Source organism: Conger conger, chromosome 4 (assembly GCF_963514075.1).
Source record: "Conger conger chromosome 4, fConCon1.1, whole genome shotgun sequence".
In the NCBI taxonomy this organism is placed as follows: domain Eukaryota; kingdom Metazoa; phylum Chordata; class Actinopteri; order Anguilliformes; family Congridae; genus Conger; species Conger conger.
In genome coordinates, this window is record NC_083763.1 from 47,237,091 (window position 1) to 47,262,766 (window position 25,676).

At 42.3% G+C, this 25,676-nt stretch overlaps 1 long non-coding RNA gene across 1 annotated transcript; it reads right to left on the minus strand.

The window, feature by feature from the left end:
* Window positions 1-893: 893 nt before the first annotated feature.
* On the minus strand, window positions 894-1,235 carry LOC133126311 (uncharacterized). The gene is made up of 2 exons (XR_009708521.1): window positions 1,169-1,235; window positions 894-1,035 (listed from the first exon to the last, which is right to left on the minus strand). It is a non-coding gene; the product is annotated as an uncharacterized LOC133126311 (long non-coding RNA).
* Window positions 1,236-25,676: the final 24,441 nt, after the last annotated feature.

Consider the following 25,676-nt stretch of genomic DNA (forward strand, 5'->3'; position numbering starts at 1 on the left):
TACTTGGACCCTGCAGGGATGGAAAACAGCATCACTATCTAATGTACAGTGGGAGCAATAATTATTTGATCCCTTGCTGATTTTGTAGGTTTGCCTACTTACAAAGAGTGGAACTGTGTAGAATACGTATTTCATGCAAAAATACGATAATAAATTTCTAAAATTTATATGATGTTGTTATTGTGGATTATTTTGTTATATTCTGTCTCTCAATGTTAAAATGTACCTATGATTACAATTCTACACAGTTCTGCACATGCCATTTTTTTAACAATGGTGCTTTATGGGGGCTGCTTGCTGATAGCTTAGCTTCAATCAAATGTCTTCTGATTGTAACAGCACTTACAGGTAATTGTAGATCATCTTTGATCTTTCTGGAGCTGATGAATGGCTGAATCTTTGCCATTCTGACTATTCTTCGATCCGTTTTAACAGTAGTTGCTCGTTTTCTTCCGTGTGTTTGGGTTTTTGTTGCCATTTCAAAGCATTTGAGATCTAAATTTTGAGCCAACTTCTGCTCTTAATTATTTTATTAGCTAAATAATGTCTTGAGCAGACGTTTGTACATGGACCAGCTACAGCTGCAGACGGCAAGTGTAACTTAAAGATTGTACTGTTGGCACAGGTAATTGGTTGGCACAAAAACCAGGTCGCAGACCAGCCCTCCAGGACTGTTGTGCACCCCTGCTCTAGATAATTGTCATAATATAGAATACCTGAAACTCAAAAATGTCTTTACATTTAAATGGATAGAATTTACAGAAATCAGATTCTGGACGGCAATGTCGAAAAACAATGGAATTTTGATCAGACTGCACAAATGAGAGTTATTAATTGAGAAATGTAACTTAATATTGCAGAAATTACAGCAATTACCACAGGACAACGATGGCAAACATTCTCTAGTTTTATTTGATGTTGATGCACTGGATTTACAGCTTTCATGTTCATGGCCAAGATCAATCCTGGACATCAAAGTAGTCAATGGTAGGCTCCTCTTTGACTGCCTTCAGCCAGTTGCTCCCACAGTCATTCCTGGTAACAAAAGTAGGAAAATGTTCACATTTCAGGTACTTTACTTCAAGCAAGCTAACATAGATTTGCCTAGAGATCATAAAATGCCAGTTATGCCCAAAAATCTAGAAGGAAGGGAAATGAGAGGACTTACTTGCTGCTGTGTTGTTTGATGTGGGCGATAGGTGGTGGAGCTCTCCCTGCTGTCTCCCTCTCAATGACAGCACTCAGAGTCAAGTTGGGACAGGCTGCTTGCCCTCTGTTAGGACACAAAATAAGAGGAAGAATCCCGTTGACCGTAACTACGGTATAGAACTGGCAGGATTGAGCTTCAATCCCTGCATATGAATTAAGAGACCATCATCATTGGTAGCTTATGAATTCAAATAACCTGGTGAAGCAGACCATGTGGCACACAGCAAGCTATATAGGTAGCTTTTCTTCTCAGCTTGAATTCCACTGTAAATGGAAATATTTGTGCTGAACATGAATGCTGATTAGACTGCTGCATTGCAGGCAGGCCCTCTAACTGTAGCTATACCCCCATCTACAGTGGCAGCATTTACCCTGGCGAGACTAGATACTGTAAGCTTGATGACTACAGGTAGCGAATCTTCTTTGATATTTGACAGTATAATTAAGACACCATAGACTAGTCAAGATCATCACTAATGATGGTCGCTAAGCTAATATTTGAGAAGTCATTACATCATTACAGTGGCTCCAAGACTGGGCATAGGGAGTCTCATGGAACAACTTAGATAATGCAGACTTTACCAAACTGTTGACTTGATGGCTATTGGGCAATCATGTACAAATTTCAGGTCAAAGATCTGTTGACATGAATCATTGGTTTATGAAGCATGACATACTGCTATAGCATGAGCTAGTAGTTTATGCAACTACCATTTACTGGTAACCCAGTAATAAGTTAAAAAAATAAAATTATTAAAAAATTAATTTTATATATCACTAGTTCTCGAGAGTTGGGACAAAACACGTTTCAAAAATCTTTTTTTTTTAAATACACACTATATTCATTAGAGTTATATATTTCTGTAGAGAAAGGTCTTAGCTATTTAACCATGTAAAGGAACAGGTTTTAACAAATAAACATGTTTCCCTTTAGAACTTGATTTGTGTCAACTCCGTCAGACACACTGAAAAGTATACAATTTTAATTCTTCCAGTCCAATAAGAATCTAAAGTTCTCAAGTATGTTGTAATAGTGTTTAGCTACTCTGATATGTAATAAAATACAACATGTATAAAATACAACACAGGTTAAGTTGTGATTTCACACTATTCTGAAAACCCGACGGTGTTGACGAAGAACTGACGTTGTTGACGAAAAACTGACGGTGTTGACAAAAAATGTGTGTGCATTGCTGATTAACAAACAAATGTGTTTTTGAACAGACGGAGGTGACAATAGACAATAGAACTAACTACTCCTGGTCTTATATTGAACATACTGTAAATTCAATTATAATAAACATACTATACATACACTGTTTCCAACTATTAGAAATTACACCATATCAAAAAAACAATAATGGAGAGCAGGGGCCCTTGTCCTCCTCTCCCTGTCTTCATCTACCTCTCCTACACCACTTCCTGCTCTCCTCTTTCTCATCCACCTCTTCTCCTCTTCCTCTCCTCCTGTGTTCCTCCCCCCCACTTCCTCCTCTACTTTTTCTGGTGCCTTTCTGGTGTGGGTCCCATGACTAACTGGAAAGATAAATCAAAAGTGTCAGAGAGATGACAATTCAATACTGTGTCAGTTGTTCATTTGCTTGGTCTTCATCATGATTTTCTTTTTTAAAGTGGCATGTATGTGTGGGTGGGGGGGGGGGAGGTGTGTGTGTGTGTGGTTTGGTGTGTATGGGGGGTGTGTGAGAGAGAGAGAGAGAGAGAGAGAGAGAGAGATGAGAGTGGGTGTGTGGGTGTGATTGCCCTGCACTGCCTACTTCATACATTCCTTAACAACAATACTGCTCAAAAGGCTTGCAACACAAAATCTGTAGCCTAGAAACAGGTTCAATTAGCTTACTTAAGATTTCATTTTTGTCTAACCTGCACTTATGCCTTGAGCAACAGGCGTCGGACATGCTCATGCTCTATGAAGTCCATCACATCAGGGGCTATGCTGTAGATCTCTCGTGTTCTTGATTGGACTGGTGATGCATTTCCCATTAGTTTCACTATGATGTCTTCAACTGGGCAGAAACAGACATCCTTCCTGCCAAGCTTAGGTTGAACCTTTGCTGTTGGACCATGGGGATGCAGAAACTCCACTTTCACATTTTGATGCTCAGTATCCACAGCAACGGTCCTGGCTAGCCACCAGTGGTCATCATATACTACTGCTAGCCAGTCTCCATTATTAAGGCTGCTAACAGTCGTTACTGTCATAGTACCCTCAGGACCTTTCAGAGGCTCCTCATCCAACTCCTCCTCCATCACATCTTCCATTTCCATATCCTCTTCCATTTCCCCTTCCATCTCCTCCATCAACATGGCCAAAGGTCTTTTCTTCCTTGCCCTCCTTGTATCACTCTGCTGTTCCTCTGGGTAGCCATGGAAATAGAAGGTAGCTGGGCTGAAGCACTGGCAAACCAACATCTCGCTGCAAAAGCAGGATAGTTGTCTGTGGTGGATCCTGTTCTCATATGCAATGACCTGGTGTATTTGTCTTGTTGAGGGAACCTGTTTGAGAGGTTGCATGAGAAGTGTATCATATCTTTGCATGTCTTCTTCTGCAATGTAGTACAGCTGAACGCCCTTCAGACTGTTTGAGACCTTTTCAAAGAATGTGTTTCCATCCGTCACATCATTTCCTCTCAGGACCAGGTTGCCAGCTGTTCTTTTCACTGTTCCGCCAATGCCGTCTGGTGCGCCCTTACCATGGGAAGTGGGGAAGAAGTTCCATGTTGCTCTTTCAAACCCCAGTGTAGGTGGGATACTAGACAGAAGAAAAAAAATCTTCTTGTTCTTATACTGTTTACTTCGACCATCAGACCAAAAGTGCACGGTGGTAACCTGTGGATATTTTGTCTTGATATCCTTTAGGACTGGATCCATGTGTGTCCAGATTGCCGCAGCATCCTGTCTCTTTGACTCTGAAAGTGTGCAAAACCCTCCCTTTCCACCCTTAATGTAATACATTCCGGTATGTAGCGTTATCTGTGGCAGATTTTGTCCAAAATGGCAGGCCTGAACTTCAGATTGATACTTGCATCTCCAGGATTCTGAAAAGTCAACGTGGACAATTGCTGTACTTTCATCACAGGTCTCAATTGTGTTTCTGTATGCTTTTGACTGGTTTCGCACTAAACACACATGTGTTGTGGTTTCATTTCTGAGTATTTGCTCATAGAGTTTGATGAGCTCTGAAAGACTGCCGTTGTGTTGGACGAGCTTAGTGTTGATGTGGATTTCATTGACTATGTCTTCTTCGACTCTCTCCCACTGCTTCCACTGAACATGGATTTTGTCTTGCTCTTGGGTTGGAACTGTACCTTTGTTTAGACATCGTGAGCAGGTGCGAAGAAGGCTGTCATCCAGTTTGTTTGACTTCACAACACCAGATGGTCGAAGGACCTCGAGCATTAAGCATGCATTTTCATGCATTTTACACAGACATGTCTTCCGATCAGATGCTTTTGGTGCTGTAACATAGAATTGCTTCAGAGCACAGAATGAAGAATAGCTCAGCTTCACAGTGGGGTTCCTAATGAGGAAATCAGTGTGGAGGTTGATCATGGAGTCTGTCAGGATCATTCTCTGGTGCTTCATCTTGTTCCTAGTGATGGTGTCAGTCTTATCAGTTGTCACACGTGCAGAGTTCAGGAAGAAATCCTGAACAGGCTGTGTTATACTCTGTAGGAATGTTGGCTTTTTCTTTGTCTGTTTCTTTCCTCTCATTAACTTGTAGGTTAACCCAAACTGGTGGATTTGGTGAAGGAGACGATACTTTTTGAGAATCTTGACACACTCAGTGCTGGTTCCTGACGCCGTAGCCCAGGAGTTTGTTTGTTTTTCTTCAGCTCTCTTCTGTCTGGACCTTTTCTGTGCCTCTCTCCAATACTTTCTCTGGTTCCTCTTTGCCCTGTCTCCAATCTCGCCTATTTGTATTACTTTTTTGTCTTGAACTCTCTTCTTCCACCTTTGTCTTTCCTTCTCTTGCATGTCATGTTTGCTCTCTTGGTCACTATTTAATTTTTCTCTTCTCTTTCGGTGGTACTCTCTATTTCTTCTCCTTTGCTCCTCAACTGACAATTTCTGTCTAGCCATGCTTTCCTACAATACATACAATACATACACATACATACAATACATAGAAGTGGGTCCCTCTACAGAGGCCGCCATTCAATGTAATATTCAGTTTCACAACCAGATGTTGCGAAAATCTACACACTGGCTTTTTTATTTAATATATAAGTGCTGGGAAAGTTACACAATAATAAGCAGACCACAGCCTGCCCATGCTCTACAAGAAGTGTAGGTTATACAGTATGATTAAATAATGTAATGCATGTACATTTACATGGGTACATTTATGTGGAAATAAAACCCTGAAATAACATTTTAATCCTTTACTATGTTCACAAATAATATTATATTAGCACATTAAGAGGTTATAGGTGGATTTGTCAACTCCGTCAGCTTACACAACACGTATTTTCCCTCCAAAACATGTATTGTACACTGCAGCTAGCTAGTTTTTCCTCAGTTGCCAGCTGTCTCAATAACCTCACTAAAATGCTTAAATTCAATCCACTATGGTTTAAAAAAACGTATCATAACGGAGAGATGGTGTTGACATGGTCCAGCTGTGACCATAGGAATATTGACATCCATCCATCCATCCATTATCTGAACCCGCTTATCCTGAACAGGGTCGCAGGGGGGCTGGAGCCTATCCCAGCATACATTGGGCGAAAGGCAGGAATACACCCTGGACAGGTCGCCAGTCCATCGCAGGGCACACACACCATTCACTCACACACTCATACCTACGGGCAATTTAGACTCTCCAATCAGCCTAACATGCATGTCTTTGGACTGTGGGAGGAAACCGGAGTACCCGGAGGAAACCCACGCAAACACGGGGAGAACATGCAAACTCCGCACAGAGAGGCCCCGGCCGACGGGGATTCGAACCCAGGACCTCCTTGCTGTGAGGCGGCAGTGCTACCCACTGCACCACCCGTGCCGCCCCGAATATTGACATTGTTTGTCTAAAATATCAAAAAATGTAAAACTTACCAGAGCATGTGTGGTAGTGTTGCATTCAGCACAGGCAGGGAGATGAAAAGGGGTCCTCAGGGATATAGCTGACCATGCTATTTCCTGATTTAATGAGGTTTATGAAAAAATCTGACGGAGTTGACAGAAACTGAGGACACAACTTTGATAGGCAGATTTTTACAGAAAATATTGTTTGACGTTCACTTCATGCATTGTTTTGTATATTTATAACCCTTCTTTTTTTATTTGATATATATGTATTCACAATTGTAGAGTTTTTTAAAGTTTTTTTGGGCTGGTCAATATTGTGACCTGAGGACAAGTACAATAACATGGACCTTATTGTGGATTATTTTGTGATATTCTGTCTCTCAATGTTAAAATGTACCTATGATTAAAATTCTACACAGTTGCATTCTTTGTAAGTGGGCAAACCTACAAAATCAGCAAGGGATCAAATAATTATTGCTCCCACTGTAAATCCAAATTCAGGGATTTCAATTCAGTGACAATTTCTGGGTAGTTTAACACCAGCTTCACTCAAAGCATGACCACATTTCAAAATTCATAAAAACTATTCATAACAGTAAAATTGAAAACCTGCTAAGGGAAATTAGCTTCAAATTGCCTGTCATTTTCAGTTGAATACAAGAAAGAGAGAGAATCCCATGCAGCTTGTTCGCATAGGGATTTGAATTTTTGCCATCATGTCGTTTATTCAGCATTTTGGGTAATTTTGTAAACATCTTCGCTAGAGCATAAATGTCCGTTAATCTCAGAACCAAGCAAAACATGACATTTTTAAGCAGGTCCTGCCTGTAAACTGTAAAGTAAAATTATATACAAATATACAAATGCAATTTGGAAGACGCGTTCTGTTTTCTCCCTCCCGTACTTAAATCTAGCTATGCTAACAGAAAGGATAACTGGGGAAAAAAAGGAAAATTACCGGTTATCCTTTAAAGCAGGTGCATGTGAAAATATCATTGCTAACCTCTGGTATGAGCTGGCGGCCTCAGCACAGATGACAGTCTCCTTCCTGCGGCCGCAGTCACACTGCAACGCCACCTGTGGTGAGCACACAAACCTGTCAAAATCCCTTACAGGACTAGCACCTGAACACCAATAACACAAATTGCAGCTGATATCGTGCACATCTCTACCATTCCATTCTATGGTAAATATGATGTTGGGATCCTTAGCACCGATATAAAGTAAGGATATCGGTCATATACCTTGGGGGTATACCTCGAGTTTTAATGAAAACATACAGACCATGACATGACTGTCTGCCTCCCAGGGTGCCATCGAGGGCAAAAATACAGGTAACCCGGCCCATCCCCTCACCTTGGTTGTGCAGGTGACTCGCGGGCAGGGGGAGCCCTGGTGGCAGGGGGCCCCGCAGCGGGCCCCGCAGGGGTGCCCACACTCCGGGCGGGGAAAGGCGCACGGCTGCCTGCAGCCGCCCTCAGAGAGGCAGTCCCCGCGGTGGCAGATGCGGGGGCAGCGGTGCATGCTGCACGGGAGAAGCCCGTTGCAGGGCAGGCCACAGGAGATGTCCGCCAGGTGGCAGGGGATGTTGCTCCTTCGCTGGGGACAGGAGAACTCGGGGGTCACTCCCAACTTTTGGAAACGCTTTATTTTATATATCACTGGTTAATTACCTAGTACTGGGTGAATAACAGTTACTTAAAGTAACTATTTTGATTTTAGATTAATGTAAAACTTATTTATATAGTACTTGCACATGGCACTTACTGACTTACTAGTGCTGAATTCAAGTGCTGAACTAATAATTACACAAGTAGCTGTGTATTTACGCAAGTGGTAGATAATTAACGGGTTGTAAAATAAAGGTTTAGTGAATCGCAAAGTAAAATATCATTGGACTTCATCTTTTAATTTTTTTATTTTTTATCTTTTATTTTTTATATTCACCTCGTGGTTCCCCATGCACCATTTCTGGGTGAGGTAGGTACACGGAGGGCACTTCTCGTCACTGTGGCAGTTGTGAAAAACTTAAAGGTACAGGCAGAGCACCATGAAAAAGGAAGACTCACTGGCATCATTATGACTCATCAGCTATCAGACTGATTTCTCTGATCGCACAGACCCAGGGGGGTGTCTTATCCGGAAAAGGCTGCTGTGAGCGCAGGTTTTTGTTTTAGCCCAATCGTGTGCCATGGAGGGCCGAGAGTTAGCTGATTCATTCCAACCGATCACTACACCAGCTGATTTCACTGATTAACACACCTTCAACCACATAGGAGGGAACTAATTGGTAAAATCAGCTGGTGTAGTGATTGGTTGGAATGAACCTCTCTCGGCCCTCCATGGCATGATTGGACACCCCTGTTTGAGCCCATCACTGAGACTCCCAATCTCTGTAAAATCAATGTCTTCAACCAATACCTCCATAAGCAGAATTTGGCATCTGGATTAAAGAAAGAACTGAACCTACACCACCCTTTTTCTGAGAAGACCAGACACCCCTTTTACAGACTGAAAAGTGACTACATTGACTATTTTAAACCATACAGAGAGTGAGTCAATGCTACGTTGTACTGATAGCGTGTTTTGTCCTAGGTTTAGCACAACTCTACTATGCTAGATTAACTCAAAATACTGGAGCATTTCACTCTATTGTTTGCTTTTTGTTTCCATTTGAGATCAAAACATTAAGCAAAAACTCACGTTTTCAAGCCGATAAATCGTGTTTGGTGTGATCGGCCCCTAAATCATCCTTTTAAGTCTAACAACCAGTTATAAAGTTGCTTTCACCAGACTCCTGTTGTGTTAATAGTCAATAGTCTTTGTTGGTAAATTCTAATTAAGGAATTTGACCTGTGTGAATTGGGACTCGCTGGCCAGAGAAACGTGGGGGCAGCTAGCTCTGACTGTACCTGGGTGATCGCACTCGTGTCTCTGGGTGCAGAGGTTCTTGCACTCGGGTGGTTTGGTGCCGCACGGTATGGGTGGGTACATGACCGTTTCTCCACAGTGGCACGTCAGCTCATCGAAGCCTACGAGAAGCAGGCACACTTGCTTCATAACATTATGGCATTCAGAGTTACCAAACAAGCATATTTTCAGAGTTTCGTGTGGATACAATTCCACTACATAAGTCATCTATGAAATTGTTTGTCATTCTGCTTCAAGGTTTATTTCCATGGCTTTTGCACGCTGGTGAATGTGAATTCGATATGCAATGAGGGCTACTCTTTGACTGGGAGCACACATAACGTGGTCAGTGATTGGCATTGAGAGGCCGGTGGTTGATAGGGATGAGATTTGACTAATGTGGCTACACCAACCTCACTTAAGAGCTGCTATGCTTATTAGCCAGTACTTGGCAGGGAATACACCGTCTACAGTGGCCTGCAGTTGAACAACATAGAAGAAATGTGGCTGGCTAAGCTAGCAAGAAAGGCCCTGGCCCACAACAGAAGAAATTAACTCTTAACTACATATAAGATGCAACAGAGCCCCCTCTGCGTTCAAAAGTTAAAATGGCAATGTCACTTTCACAGCTTTAATCTCACATCACGAGTTGCATTACAAAGAGTTCAGTGATTACAAATGAAAACACTTCAATGGCATAATGATGAGATCTACTCTGTCAGGCTCGAAAGATGGCCAAAATGCAATTCTCCAGTAAATCGTTAAAAACGTGTGTCAGATCTATGTGTGCCAGATTATTACGAGGGTCCACATTTGCATGAATCCAAGACCGCTGGCAATAATAATGGACACTCTTCCAGACATTACTACAACACTTGCGACTATGAAATTGACTTGTCTCCTCAGCCATGTTCCAAATGACTTTGTATTTGGCAATTTACTTCAATTCCTTCAGAAATCATAAAAATTACTTGAATTATTTTTAGCATTAGAACTTTGAGAAGAAACAGATGTCATTGGCATATGAGACCAAAATTGAATGCTGAACATCATACCAGTACCTATTGTACATTAAATATGGTATCTTTGATGTTATGGAGTTGTTTTGTATCTACTGTACTTGTCTTGGAGTTCTTGTTTTGGTAATCATGAACTCTAGGAAGCACCAAGATATTTTGGCCAAGTTTGAAATTACTGAAAATTTCTAATATTCTCTGGAACAAATGGATGGAACAAAAAAAAAAACAAAAAAACATTTTCAACGTGCTCAGAGAGCATTTATTTGGGCTTTGGGATGTAAACAAGTGTTCCCCCTTCAAGCTCTGGCCCTCATTCCTGGTTACTTTCCCTACAGGTGCCACTTGGGGAGTACCCTGAGGAAGTTGCTTATGAAAGCCATATGAGAGATCCCCTCATGGAGTTCAAAAGCACACTGAAGGGAATTGGAGAGAAAATCAGGAAGAGTTCCCCTATGAGTACTTGCACCCTGAAGGGATGGAAAACAGTGTCACTATCTAATGTATGTCTGCATGAACTATCTTTTGGCACAGACTGAACATGCACCTTGACTGCATTTCGGTCCCCCTCCCATGTCTACCCAGTAATGCCGCTACCTTTTGTCCTAATCCAGGTTATGGTGTTTTATGGTCGCCAGTTAAAATGTATACTTTTGTTCTTGACTTACATAGGTAATTTATACTCGTCCTTTAGTGATGTTTCTGCTCTGGGAATGCTGTTAGCCAAGGCTTACACTATTGCTCATATTAATACAGTATGCACATATGTTTCTGCAAGAGTGTAAGTCACTATGGATAAGAGTCTCTGAAATTAAAGTGTAAATATCCTTGGGAGGATTTTTTGGCAGCAAGATACATTATGCATAGACTGTATCTTCATCTGGAACCATGTTTCGTTTACATGATAATGTATACTGTAGTTGCTTATAACTTGTAGTGTTGCTTATACCTTCTATAATTCAGTAAGGGTGTTGGTACTGTGTACTGTGTAAGGTTTTGAGGATATTTGCCTCTTTGACATTATAATCATGTGGTTTTGCAAATGGTAAGTTGCTTTTCAAAATAAATTGTGATTGAAGTAATGTGCCTTTAAAAATCTTTCTTTACCCTGGATATGCCTCCGTTCTGACAAAGGTTAAAATTCCTCATAGCATTTGAGTATTTGCATTATGTGATATTATTTTCCCAGCCATTGTATTCCTAGAAGGTAAGGCTAATATCATACATATTGACATAACATTTTTTATTCTGATTTAAAGTTGATCTTTTGTGGATAAATTCAAGCTCAAGGTGTTTGTGTCTGTGAACAACTGTTGGCATGAGGGGCGACTGACTTCATTAATGAGTTTGTTTGAATTGGTCCTTATCCTCTATTCAATTCTCATGATTATATTTTTGCATCTCAAAATGTCAGTTTTCCAAGAGGTAGAATTACTCCTTATTTTCCAAATACAGAATTTTGCTTACTAAACTATACAACTTTTTTTATCCTGAAAAAAGGTGTTTGCACTTCCCCTCTGCCTGTCACCATCCCCCTCTCTTTGTGCTCTCCGGGTTGAGAAGATCATGAAAAATAAGTTCAGTAATGACAGTAATAACATCTTGTATTTAAATATATTCATTGAGGTCCATTGATTGAAATCTTTGTCAAATACCCCACCCCCATCAAACACATTCCACAATTTCACATGCTATTTTTTAATCAAAAGAAGGCTGGCTCCTTATTTATAAGCTTACTGAATAATAATGATAACATATTTTGAGAATGTATTTAGATGTTCACACTATACAAAATTGGGTCACATTCACTTCGTTGGTTCTTTGCTGGACAGAAGTTATACAGTAATTGATTTTGCACGGATAAGGAAAACACCTATACTTATCAATTGCAGTACTGTTACTAGTCAGAGAGGCTTGTACATGTTGGAGAGCACATATACAAAACATAGATAAAGTCAAAATCTTTACTTGAACCGAATTAAGTTGTGACATGACCTGAAATGAGCAATCCATGCTCAGAAACCTACCAATATGGAATAGATGAATCAGTATGCCTAAGGATAGAATGGAAAAATAAATTTCCCAATAGGAGCTGCATGGGCAAGTAACATAGCAGACCTTTTCCAACAACTTGGTAGGTACCCTCTTTCAAAACATAAGTAGGAGAGATACAGTGGGCTCAAGAATTATTGGCACCCTTGATAAATATGCACAAAAATGCTGTAAACAAAATTTTTCCAACATGTGTAAAGCAGTGTGCTTTATTAACAATTCAATGGAATCAAACAAATTCTTAACATTTTTTAATAATGAAAAATAACAGTTGGAAGAGTTCCAGGAAGTTACAGTGGTAAATTATTTATAAATATACAAAAAGTGCTTTAAACTAAGAAATAATAGAATTATTGACATAAGCTTTATTGCCCAATATGCGCAAAGTAGCTATTTCTCCAAAAAAAACTGGTTCCACAATTATTGGCATTCCTGGTTTAATACTTTGCACAAACACCCCTAGCAGAGATGACAGCCATGAGTATTTTCCTATAATTTGTGATAAGGTTAGAGAACACATTTGGAGGGATTTTTGACTATTTCTCCATGCAGAAAATTTCAGAATCATTTATATCCATGGGATATGAATACCCTCCCCTCCCCTCCCCTTCAATTCAGACTACATTTCTTCATGGGATTTACATTTTTTACTTTTTTTCATGGGAAGACTGAGATGGCCATTGCAGAACATGGTTGTTGTTTTTACTTAACCATTTCTATGTGGATTTTAACCTACCCATGGCAGGTTGAAGTCTAATACGCTTAACCCTTACGCATTTAAATGTCCCAATACCACAGCATTTCCTGCTTCACAAAATACCATGTCAAGTAAGGAAAGTAATGTGGAATATAAACACAAGTGCCCCAGAGTCATAGATAGAAATTAATTTGTCTGGCATTTCTAGAGTGGCACAAATTTAATGACAGTGCATTCACAAACACCTATTGTCATTTGTTGACAGTGCGAAGACTTTGAATAAAATTCTATTGAATTAAATAATATACTGTGTAACCGGTATTTGTATGAGTGCGCTACCTAAATTGCAGAACTTTAATGTGCAGTTTTGAAATACATAATAATAATAGTATGTACTGAAAGTACTGTGACGCAAAATGCATAATTCAGTGCAATGGAGCCCTTGAAACCACAGAGGGCAGCATTGAGATGAATACTGTAACAAGCCATTAGATTGAAGACCTAGTGATAGTCAGAGGTGCAAACACTTCGCTGAAACTAAGCGAGTAATCAGGGATAGCATAGGGAGGCGGAGTTATAGAACATAGCAGAAACACAGAGATTGTGTTAGTGAATTAGTTAAGCAAATACTTCTAAACTACCCAATAAAAGTGACTGTTAGTTAGACAGACAGTAAGTGTATTAATCGGATTAGTACTGTACGATATCTAGATTAGTAGTAATTAGTAAGAATAGTGCTTTACAACATTTAACTACAGGAAGTAAGAATCGCGAGTTTGGAAGGAATGTTGAAAACCTGAAACTACCGTGAACACCTGAATAGTGGGACACGCAGACAGGGGAGTGACTAAGCTGGTAAACATTCAGATGCAGACATAACAGGGGATGACAAATGCGGCACACAGGACAAATGACAAATAACACAGGACATTACACCTGTACGATCTAGTTCAGGATTCAGTTCCTTTTAACATTCAAGTTGCATTGTAACTCTTCATCGTTCTCAGTTAAAAGCCCTGATAAAACACTTCCCTTTTGATGGCTGAACTACTTCCCTAGGAAAGAAAATGAATTAATATCCTAGCCATAAGCAAATATGGCATTATAAGTGCCAGAAAAGGTAGGCTATATAACTATTTTCTGTAAATGGCTATTAAAGCATGAGGCAGATGCTTTCATCACATTACCAGTGCTTCCTGTGCCTCAGTCTCACCCAAGACTCCTCTTTCACAGCACTGCTCCCCGTTTTATCCTCAGTTCCATCAAAGCATGATGCAGAGAAAAGTGAAGGCCATTTAAACATCCCAAAACCACAGCACTTACTGCTTCATTTAAATCACAAAACATTTCAGGTAACAGTCCTGTGAACTAAAAACACAAGAGCCCCAGATCCATAGATCTGACAAATTCATTTGTCTGGCATTTAACACAAAGTCGCCTCACTTTAAGAACAGTGAATCCATGAACACTGGTTGTAGTTTGTCGAGTAAAGACACATACTTTGAATAAAAACTGCATTAATTAAATAATACCGTAAATAACCTGCATGTGTATGAGTTCATGCATGCTTCATGTGCAGTTTTGAAATTCATAATACTATGTCACATACAAAATAAAAAATAAAAAATTGAGATGGAAAAGAGTGCTAGATATTTTAATATAAGGAAAACATACATACAAAATGCATAATCAGTGCAATAGCGCCATTGAAACTACAGAGGGCAGCATTGAGATACTGTAAAAAACAGGTATGGAAAAGGAGGGCCAAATCTGATTCTGCATTTCAGATCTCCTGAAAGGTACAATAGCTAATTTCAGACTCCTAACGGTCAAGCGAAGAATTGCAACAACAGACCTCAAATCACAACAATGTTTATGTTTCCCACAGTCTATGAATATAACGTGTGATACAATTATTATACAGGTCAGTGTTCTTGTACACTGTTTTGGAAAGCTGACAGTGACAAACGCAACAGAGCCTGCCGTATTTTCGTAGTGTTCTAGTAAAATGTCGCCGAACTGGTGACTTTATGAGATCTTGACTTTGGTGTGCCGAACAACACTGTTTATAGTTTTCACTTTAGTTAACCAACTATATTATGAGCAAGCAAAGACTCCATGACACAGCCTCACAAATACTGAGCTACCTCGCCTGGAAAAGGGAAACTTGGGCCCCCTTCTGGAACCAGACCCAGGAGGGGAGCTCGTCATCGAGCGTCTGGTGGCCGGGCCTTATCCCATGGGGCCCGGCCGGGCACAGCCAGAATTGGTAACGTGGGGTCACCGCCCTGTGGGCTCACCACCTGCAGCGGTTGGCATCGGAGTTGGGTGCTTTGCCCAATGGGCAGTGGGCAAAGGCGGGGGTCCGGGCATGCTGCTCCTCGGTGTCGCAGACTGGTTCTGGGGACATGGAACGTCACCTCTCTGGTGGGGAAGGAACCGGAGCAAGTGCAGGAGCCGGAGCAGCGGCAAGTCGCCGGGTGTGGATGAGATTCGTCCTGAGATGCTAAATGCTCTGGACATCGTTTGGCTGTCTTGGCTGTCATGCCTCTTCAGTGTCGTGTGGAGGTTGGGGACAGTACCTGCAGAGTGGCAGACCGGGGTGGTGGTCCCCATTTTCAAGAAGGTGGACCAGAGAGTGTGCTGCAATTATCGGGGTATCACACTACTCAGCCTCCCCGGGAAAGTTTACTCTAGGGTGCTGGAAAGGAGGCTCCGACCGACGGTCGAACCTCGGATTCAGGAGGAGCAATGTGGCTTCTGTCCTGGTCGTGGAACAGTGGACCAGCTCTTTACCTTGGCGAGGTTGCTGGCAGTTTGCCCATCCAGTCCACACGTGCTTTGTGGACTTGGAGAAGGCTTTCGACCGTGTCCCCTGGGGAACCCTGTGGGGGGTACTGTGGGAGTATGGGGTACCAGGGCCGTTGTGACGAGCCATCCGGTCCCTGCACAACCAAAGTGAGAGCTGTGTCTGCATCCTCGGCACAAAGTCAAGCATGTTTCCAGTGGGTGTGGGACTCCGCCAAGGTTGCCCCTTGTCGACAGGCAGTAAGAGCAGTCGTCTGGCAGTTGGAGGGTTGCCGGTTCGATCCCCTGCCCAGGCTGTGTCAAAGTGTCCCTGAGCAAGACACCTAACCCCCAAATGCTCCTGACGAGCTGGTCGGGGCCTTGCATGGCAGCCAATCGCCGTCGGTGTGTGAGTGTGTGTATGAATGGGTAATGGAGAAGCATCAATTGTACAGCGCTTTGGATAAAGGCGCGATATAAATGCCTGCCATTTGTCACTGGTCCTGTTTGTGATATTCATGGACAGGATCTCAAGGCGCAGCCGAGGTGAGGAGAGTGTCCGGTTTGGTGAATTGCGTCTCTGCTTTTTGTGGTTCTGCTGGCTTCATCGGGCCGTGACCTTCAGCACGCACTGGAGTGGTTTGCAGCCAAGTGCGAAGCGGCACCTCCAAATCCAAGGCCATGGTTCTCTGCCGGAAAACGGTGGATTGCTCCAGTTAGGAACAAGCCATTGCCCCAAGTGAAGGAGTTCAAGTATCTCGGGGTCTTGTTCATGAGTGAGGGTAGAAGGGAGCGTGAGATCGACAGGCGGATCGGTGCAGCGTCAGCAGAAACGCGGGCATCGCACCGGACCGTCATGGTGAAGAGGGAGCTGAGCCGGAAGAGGGAGCTGAGCCGGTTGATCTACGTCCCAACCCTCACCGACAGTCACAAGCTTTGGGTAGTGACCGAAAGAACAAGATTGTGGATACAAGCAGCCAAAATGAGCTTCCTTCGTAGGGTGGCTGGGTTCAGCCTTAGAGATAGGGTGAGGAGCTCAGACATCCGGAGGGAGCTCGGAGTTGAGCCGCTGCTCCTTCGTGTCGAAAGGAGCCAACTGAGGTGGTTCGGGCATCTCATCAGGATGCCTCCCGGGCGCCTCCCTTTGGAGGTTCTCCGGGCTCGTCCAACTGGGTGGAGACCCCAAGGTAGACCCAGAACCCACTGGAGAGATTATATATCTCTCCTGGCCTGGGAACACCTCGGGATCCCCCAGGAGGAGCTGGAATGCGTTGCTGGGGAGAGGGACGCCTGGATTACCCAGCTTAGCCTACTGCCACCACAACCCGACTCCGGATAAGCGGGTGAAAATGGATGGATGGATGGATGGATGGACTTTGGTGTGCTACACATCACTGTTTATAGTTTTCACTTTAGTTAACCAACTATATTGTGAGCAAGCAAGTTATTTGGCTGCCTCACTAGCTGGCTATATAACTAAGATATGATAGTCTACCATAAACGATGCAACTGCAACTTACAGTTTGAGAGAAATAAAGGTTAATGGATGATTGAAGACGTAAAGAGACAAAAAGAATGTGTAGCTGCCAGAATTGCACTCCAGACAAGCAATCACTGAAACCTACACTTTGAAACCTGAATTTAAGGACTATAAACACAGGCAGAGGGTGAGTCAACATGTCAGTGAGCCTTTTTCAATGATAGAAAGGGATTTGTAAGACAAAAATCTTACCTATTGTACCTTTAAGTATTTAATAAGCCCAATCATTTACATAATCTGACATTTTGAACAGCAGCATATAAACAGTAGCTGTTCTTGTGCCAGTATGCCCGTGCTATAGTGTAAAGCAACTTAATGCATAAAAGCATGCAGACATGGTCAAATGTTTGAGTTGTTGTTTAGACCAAACCTCACAATTGGGAAGCACTGTGATCTAAGTGACTTTGACTGAGGAATGATTATTGGTGCCATATAGGCAGGAAGGCATCTAGCGCTGACTGTCCCATTCCAAAGTGTGCAAAAAATGATACCTTCTATGGTGCCTTCATTTTAACCAATTTTGAAGGCAGCATCGATGCATTCTTCACCGGGTAGGATATCCCATATACATATAAATAGGTTGTAACAGTCGCAAAACCAATCGTGGTTTAAAAAGCATTTTTGTCCTGTGAATATCTTAGCTGCAACAAATTACTGAGTGTTTTTTAGGTCAGAGGTACGGTATTTATTAAGTTTGGAAATCTACAAGTGAATCAATGAACCAGCGTATACAGTCAATTAGCTCATTTAGCCAGGGTGGAAACAAAAATCTGCATACACGCTGGCCCTTCAGGAGCAGAATTCCCCATCTCTGCGGTGGAGGGTGAGTGTGGAGAGACAAACAAACAGTGTTGAATTGATCGGTCTTGACTTGTTTTCGGGGATTAACTGACTTGTGTACTGACTTAATTTTTTGGATGAGGAACTGCTTATGATTGGAATTTGCATTTGTTTTGACGACGCCTTTGCTTTGTGACTTTATTTTCCTGCATAGGGAACCAGTTTAGCTGGCCAGAAATAGCAGCGGCAATAAAAAATATATAGTACAGTATGCATAATTACAAAAGGGGGAATACAAGACAACATAAGTGCATAATAAAATAACAGGGTGGTGATTGGCCCGAGGCTCAAAGCTGCAGACGTTAAACCCCTGAAGTGTCATTCATTCTTGTACATGCAAGGAATGGAGTGGTTTACTGCATAGAACTTATACCATTGCTACAACTGAAATACATGATACAATGTTAAATAAGACGGTATTTTGTTTAAACCAGTTAAAAGTTACAAGAAGTAAGATGTTTGTGTTAAAACATTGTTAGAAGGCCATTGTAAATCCCTTCCTCTCATTGAAAAAGGCTCAGTGACATGTTGACTCACCCTTTGCCTGTGTTTATAGTCCTTACATGCCTGTGTTTATAGTCCTTACATTCGGGTTTCAAAATGTAAATTTGTAGGGCCGTGAAATGTATCAAAACATTGTACAGCAATTAAAGCTCATTGTTTTGTTTTTTTATGAGCATGTTTCCAGTGGGTGTGGGTCTCCGCCAAGGTTGCCCCTTGTCGACAGGCAGTAAGAGCAGTCGTCTGGCAGTTGGAGGGTTGCCGGTTCGATCCCCTGCCCAGGCTGTGTCAAAGTGTCCCTGAGCAAGACACTTTGACACATGAGATGAGATTTTTGCATATATGTCACATGCAAATAGATGACAGTAATAATAATAATAATAATAATAATAATAATAATAATAATAAATAACAACAGCAACAACATAGACGCTCTCAATTAACAGTGATTTCGACAGGTATGTGCACCTTGGTTTACAAGAAAGTTGAAACAAAGGTTCCCACATTTTTTCAAATTCTGCTGCCCTTCCTATTTATGTAAGTCAGTCTCCCCAAGACAATAGTAGATTTTATCTCCTTCACCCATACATTTCAGCTGTGGGAGGTCTACTTATACACTTCTGAGTCATAGCTCGGTACTTCAGTGTCTATTTCGCCACTATCTGACATCGGTTATACTCCTTCCTTGCTCTTGTGTTTCTGACAAGAACTCTGCGGTTCTTTGTCATTTCTTTCTGCTCATTGTTTTCACCTCCTTTGAGCTCCTTAGCGTGAGTACTGGGGGCTTTTTTCAGCTTAGCTCCCTTAGTTTCCATAATAGGTTGTGGGAACTAAGGTATTTAGCTAGGTCCTTTTGTTTTTCTCTCCCCCTCGTTTCTTACGAGTTGGCCAAGTTATTTTGGGTTGTTTTCAGTTGCCACTGCCAAGAGATTATTCTCTCTTCCTCGCCATACGAGTTCGCCCAGTTACTTTAGGTTGTTTCCAGTTGACACTGCCAAGAGATTATTCTCTCTTTTTTCCTCCCCCTTTTTGTTGGAGTTGTTATTTTGTTCCTCTGTTGGGTTTCCACCATGACTGCAGCCCCCCCTTACACAGATATGGGCTGAACAATAGATTTCCAGTAGTTTCTTATTCTAGGACAATCCCATACACAGTGAAACAAAGTACCCATTTCCTCCAAACATTTAATGCATGTGTCCGGGATGTCAGGGGACCAAGGGTTCAACTTGACTGGGGTTATATATGTTCTCATTAACCATTTGTGTTGTAATAGCTTCATTCTCATATTTTTTGATTGTTTTTGGGCTTTTAAACATGCCACTTCCCAGTCAATCTCTTGTATGCCCTTTTGAACATCCCATCTCCATGTCTCTAATCTGTCAATGGTGGACTCCTTATCATATCAAAGCTGTATAGAATACAGAAATCTGACTCCTCCGCTTTAGATTTGTAGTGTCAGGTTTTCAAGATGTGATAATGGTGGCTCAGATTCTGTATGCTTATATTTTGATGATATGAAATTGTTGGAACTAGTGTGTAATTACGTATGTAACCTGCCTGGTAAAATAAATTGTTAAAACTTGATCTGTGTGGTTTCGCTTACTGACACTCAATGTTACACAGGGAATGCTTGGTTACCCCCTCGAGTTGGTAAATTTACACTTAATGTATCACGGCGTACAGCACCCGTAAACCTCTGATGGTAAATCACTGGCCTCCGCGTGGTAGTTCATTCATGTCGAGAACAGACGTAGCTTGTTGGTCTTCTTGGGTCCCTAGGCTGTAAACAGATATACCCAAAAGTAACTATTCCTGCGACCTCTGTAATGACTGCAGATATCTCTCCAGCTCGTGAGACGTGCACATGACGCGCAATGTGACATGCGGCGGTACCAGCAGAGGACTGTTCAGAAGGGTAAATCTCAGTCCAGGATTCCCATAGCGATCAAGTCAAAATGATGAATAAGACATCTACCAAAGGTAGATAACTAATCTAAATTATTATTCAAATGGAGTCAGATAAACGAAGGTGAATGTATTGGCCCCGTTGCGGTGATTCTTGGTCAGCCCGGACCAGTAAAGAGCAGAAGGCAGAGTGGTACTATTGTCTTTGTATCGTGTTTTATTTATTGGCTGATCTAGACTCTCCGCATAGGGGCCACTAATATTTAACCCTACTAATATTCTTTCAACAACACCAGAAGGACAAGCATGCTGATACCTTCGGCCCTCACTAAATTCTGTCGTTGGGTTAGCGTGGGGTTTTACAGTTGGTGACCCTGACGTGATCAAATTTCATTAATGTAAGATTTGTCTGCCAACGTGATCAGGGGCTCACAAGCCTGTGAGTCTGGAGTGTGTTCCTTCTGGTGGTGTGCCACAGTCCATCTTCCCTTTATCTCAGTCTCTCTAGATGCGGACATTCTTGGGAACCAATGGTCTGAGAATGAAGTCTGAATCAGAGAGCTTACTGGAGATACCTGGAGAGAGATGTATTTCAGAGTTTTTGTGACAACCGTATTATGTGATACCACTCTTAATACCACTTTACCACTCTTAATGTTTTGAATAGCCTGTGATGCTGATTTAACAATTGAAGATACATCTAACTTCAATCTTCTGTTAGTGTCTGATATTGTAGCTAATCAAGAAATGCGTCCCGTTCCTCTGAGGTTTGGAGACATTCTGACTTATACTGTATAGATGTTCATAAAATTCTCTGAAGCTGTTATTAATTGCCAATGGGTCTAAGGCTTCCCGAAGAGGTCATTATATTATTAGTTGCTCTATCAGATTTAATTTTTTTAATTCTCCATGCCAAGAGTTTTCCAGCTTCTCCCCCTGATCATAATAAGTTTGTTTCAACCACATACAACGTTTTGCACCTAAATCAACGGATCATTTATTATATTTAGTTCTCAAAAGTAACAGATCGGTTTGTTTTGATGGATTGTCCGTTTCATTCAATTCTATCGATAGATTTAATTTAGTTTTTCCAAAGTTTCCATTTCAATTCTTAGTTTTTTGGCCTTGGAGCTTGTGTAATAAAAATAAAAAATAAAAAAAGAACATGAGAGATCACTAGGCCTTTAAAATGTGTTTGGTGTTCAGTGTTCATGCTTATCTGTTCAACAGTCAGCTGATTTTCGTGGGCAGGAAAGAATACACATAAAAACTGGATCAATCAGAGCGGAAATTAGGCCCATCTTTTTAACTCGCATTTGTAAATGAAAAAAATAAATAAAATAAAGTAAATGTAGCCACTGAATTGTAAGTCAATAGCTAGGCCGATAGGGCTACTGCTTATATTGAAGTGTTAATTTATGTCCATAGGAGTCCCACTTAGTGTTATCATTTGAATTTGTCTTCTGGGACTCATTCAGTGTATGTCTCTAGCCTATGCCAAAATAAACAAAAACATAAAAATAAATTGATAGGCCTATAAAATGATGTAGGACTATTTGGTAGTCAATGTAGCCTACATTCTTATCTGTTCAACAGTTCAAGAGGTCAATTTTCATGGGTAAGAGAAATAAATATAAATAAAACCATTCTCACTTCTCAAACCTGCTTAATTAGACATGTGCTCACAGTGGAAACCTTCACTTCTTTTGGTGATGCAAACAGGCACATTTTTTGCCATTGTGGAGGATTCTCATCTTGCATGGATTGTGTTGGAATCCGCGGAAAGTACCTTTCTCGACAAACAACTTTTTGACCGTATTGAATTTATTCCGCTGTTGCACGGTTTCAGCTGAGAGATCCTCAACAAAGAAAAGTCTGCCGCTCTGTTCTGGTTCTGTCTCAGTGGTGCTAGGGTTCGATGGACTCTGTCAAGGATGAAAGATCTGTCAGCCTCCAGTCCCAACCAACGTGACAGCATGTCTTGTACAAACCGCAATCAGGGCTGGCTGCCTTCAGTGCTCTCCCGGAGACCAACCAGCATAGATTTTGTCTTCGACTTCGACTTTCCAGGTCTTCGGTTTTGGATTCCAATTAGTGAATTCATTTCATGGTGCTAGTCAGTTCAGTGCTGCTTCTTTCTAAGTGTTCCTCTGTCGACACAATTCGGTCTTCAGCTTCTTCCCTCCGTGTAGTATTGGAAGCAACATTCCATTTCACTTCTGTACAATTGTTTTCAAAGGCAGCGACAGAGCTGGCCATCTTACCAAGACAATCGTCAATACTGTTTGGATCCAAACTTGGAGCTAAGCAATTTTAGTTAAGTTAGTACCACTGCTAGGTCCGCCATGTTGTTAGCCCTTTCCTCGTTTTGCTCCATTCGTCAAGTGTTAATTTGGGGCACGGGAGGAATGTGACTGGAAAATACTAACCTTCTCTGATTGAACAGGCATAGCTGAGCCGAGTTTGGGGAAGGGAGCGGCACCATTTAAAAGGCAGAACACAAACACCAAGCGGGGCTCATGACGGAGGAGGGTTACCTGGAGCCCGAGTGAGTGAACCCTACGACTGAACCCCCGAGCCAAGCACGTTGCAAAAGAAGCGGAACTATCCTAGACGGACTACGAGAGGATTTTTTCTTTCAGATTTTTATTGTTTGAAAAGAAAAGCACCTTGCTGTGCTGAATAGCTGAGGAGTGCCCTGAAGGCATGTGTGGAAAACAATAAAAACCAGCGGCTCGCCACAATACCAAGTACTTTAGGTATTTATTAGACTTTTTTTTAGACTTCTACCGCTATCCGCTTAGAGTTATGATGCGTTGTGTGTTCAGAGATGCTCTTTTGCCTACCACTGTTTTAATGTGTTGTTATTTGCATTACTGTCACCTTCCTGTCCACTTTGACCAGTCTGGCCCTTCTCCTCTGACCTCTCATTAATAACATGTTTTTGCTGTTTTCTGCTGTTCACTGGATGTTTTTTGGTCTGGCACCAATAATCATTTCACAGTCAAAATCACTTAGATCACATTTGTTCCCCATTCTTGCATTTGGTCTAAAAAAAGCTGAACCTCTTAACCATGTCTGCATGCTTTTATGCATTTAGTTACTGCCACATAATTGGCTGATTAAATATTTGCATTAACAAGCTAGCGTACAGGTCTACCTAATAAAGTGCCTAAGCAAAACACCTAACCCCTAATTATCCTGACGAGCTGGTTGATGCCTTGGGAGGCAACCAATCGCCATTGGTGTGTGAGAGTGTGTGTGAAAGGGTGCAAAGGGATACAATCATATATACCATACCATCCCCTCAAACCTCTTTCAGGCAATCACGCCTGACATCCTCCCGTTTGTCACCTCCCTTGTTAACTACTCTCTGTCCTCTGGCTGCTTTCCCTCATCATTCAAGAAGGCCTACATCACCCCGCTCCTAAAGAAACCCACTCTAGACCCCTCCTGCATTCAAAACTACCGTCCGGTATCTCTCCTTCCTTTTCTATCCAAATCCATTGAACGAGCGCCTCCAACCAACTCTCTTCCTTCCTCTCTCAGAATAACCTGCTGGACCCCCACCAGTCCGGCTTCAGACCTGGCCACTCGACGGAGACTGCACTCCTCTCTGTCAATGAGTCCCTTCAGGCTGCACGAGCAACCTCTCTCTCCTCTGTCCTGATCCTTCTTGACCTCTCTGCGGCGTTCGACACGGTCAACCACTCCATCCTCTTAGCCTCCCTGGCATCTACAGGGATCTGTGGCACAGCCTTAGATTGGATCCAATCTTATCTCTCTGGCCGGTCCTCCCAGGTGTCCTGGGCTGGAGGAGTGTCCTCGGGCTCAGTCCTCGGACCCCTCCTCTTCTCCATCTACACGAGATCCCTTGGCCCCGTTATCTCTGCTCATGGCCCCCCAAGTCTTTCTCTCCTTCCCCCCATCAGACACACAGGTCTCTACCCGTATCTCCGCCTGCCTGAGAGACATCCAGAGCTGGATGGGCAACCACCATCTAAAGCTCAACCCAGGTAAGACGGAGGTGATCTTCATCCCTGCTTTAACCTCTCCCTTCTCTGATTTCTCCATCTCACTAGGGGATACCACAGTGACCTCATCCCCTAGTGCAAGAAACCTTGGAGTGGTGATGGACAACAGGCTATCCTTCTCCAAGAACATCGCTACGGTGACCCGAGTGTGCAGGTTCTTCCTGTACAACATCTGGAGAATCCAACCCTTTCTCACCACCTACTCCACTCAGCTCCTTGTTCAAGCAATGGTCCTGTCCCGCCTGGACTATTGCGATTCTCTGCTGGCTGGCCTTCCAGCATCTGCCATCAGACCCCTACAACTCATCCAGAATGCTGCAGCCCGTCTGGTATTCAATGTTCCCAGACATTCACATGTCACCCCCCTGCTCAGCAACCTCCACTGGCTGCCTGTTATGGCTTGCATCAAATTTAAAACTTTGGTGCTCGCATACCAGGCAGTTAAAGGATCAGCCCCTGTATATATTCAATCCCTTATCAAGACCTATACACCAACAAGACCCCTCCGTTCTGCCACTTCATGCCGTCTGGCGCCTCCCCCTCGCCACACCTGCACTTCACGCTCACAACTGCTGTCTGTCCTGGTCCCACGGTGGTGGAATGACCTCCCGGTGGATGTCAGAATGGCAGAGTCTCTGACCTCCTTCAAGCGCAGACTGAAGACCCATCTCTTCAGGCTACACCTTTCCCTCCCCAACTCACAATCACCGTGATTAGCCTTAGACCGTAATGGAACTTATGTATAGATATCGTTACTTGTATAGGTATTGTTGTTTTTATTGGCTGTTGTATTGTTGTATTCTAGCTACCAACTGTGGTATGCTAGTTTGAAAGTTGATTGTACTCTTCAAGGGTTCTGAATTTCTGTATGTTTACACTAGGACTCAGAACTGTACTGTCCTCTCAGGTCTACTTTTGTTCTTGTGTTTGATTTGCACTTTGTTGTACGTCGCTCTGGATAAGAGCGTCTGCTAAATGCCACGTAATGTAATGTAATATAGATAAAAAGGAAAAAGAGCACAAGGTGGTTTTAGATCCTGCTGTTTGGACTCCTCTTTTGGCAACAACTTTCAGCATAATCATCAAAAAAAGAGCATAAATCGAATGTGCAGGACAGAGGGATGGAAGGCAAGAAA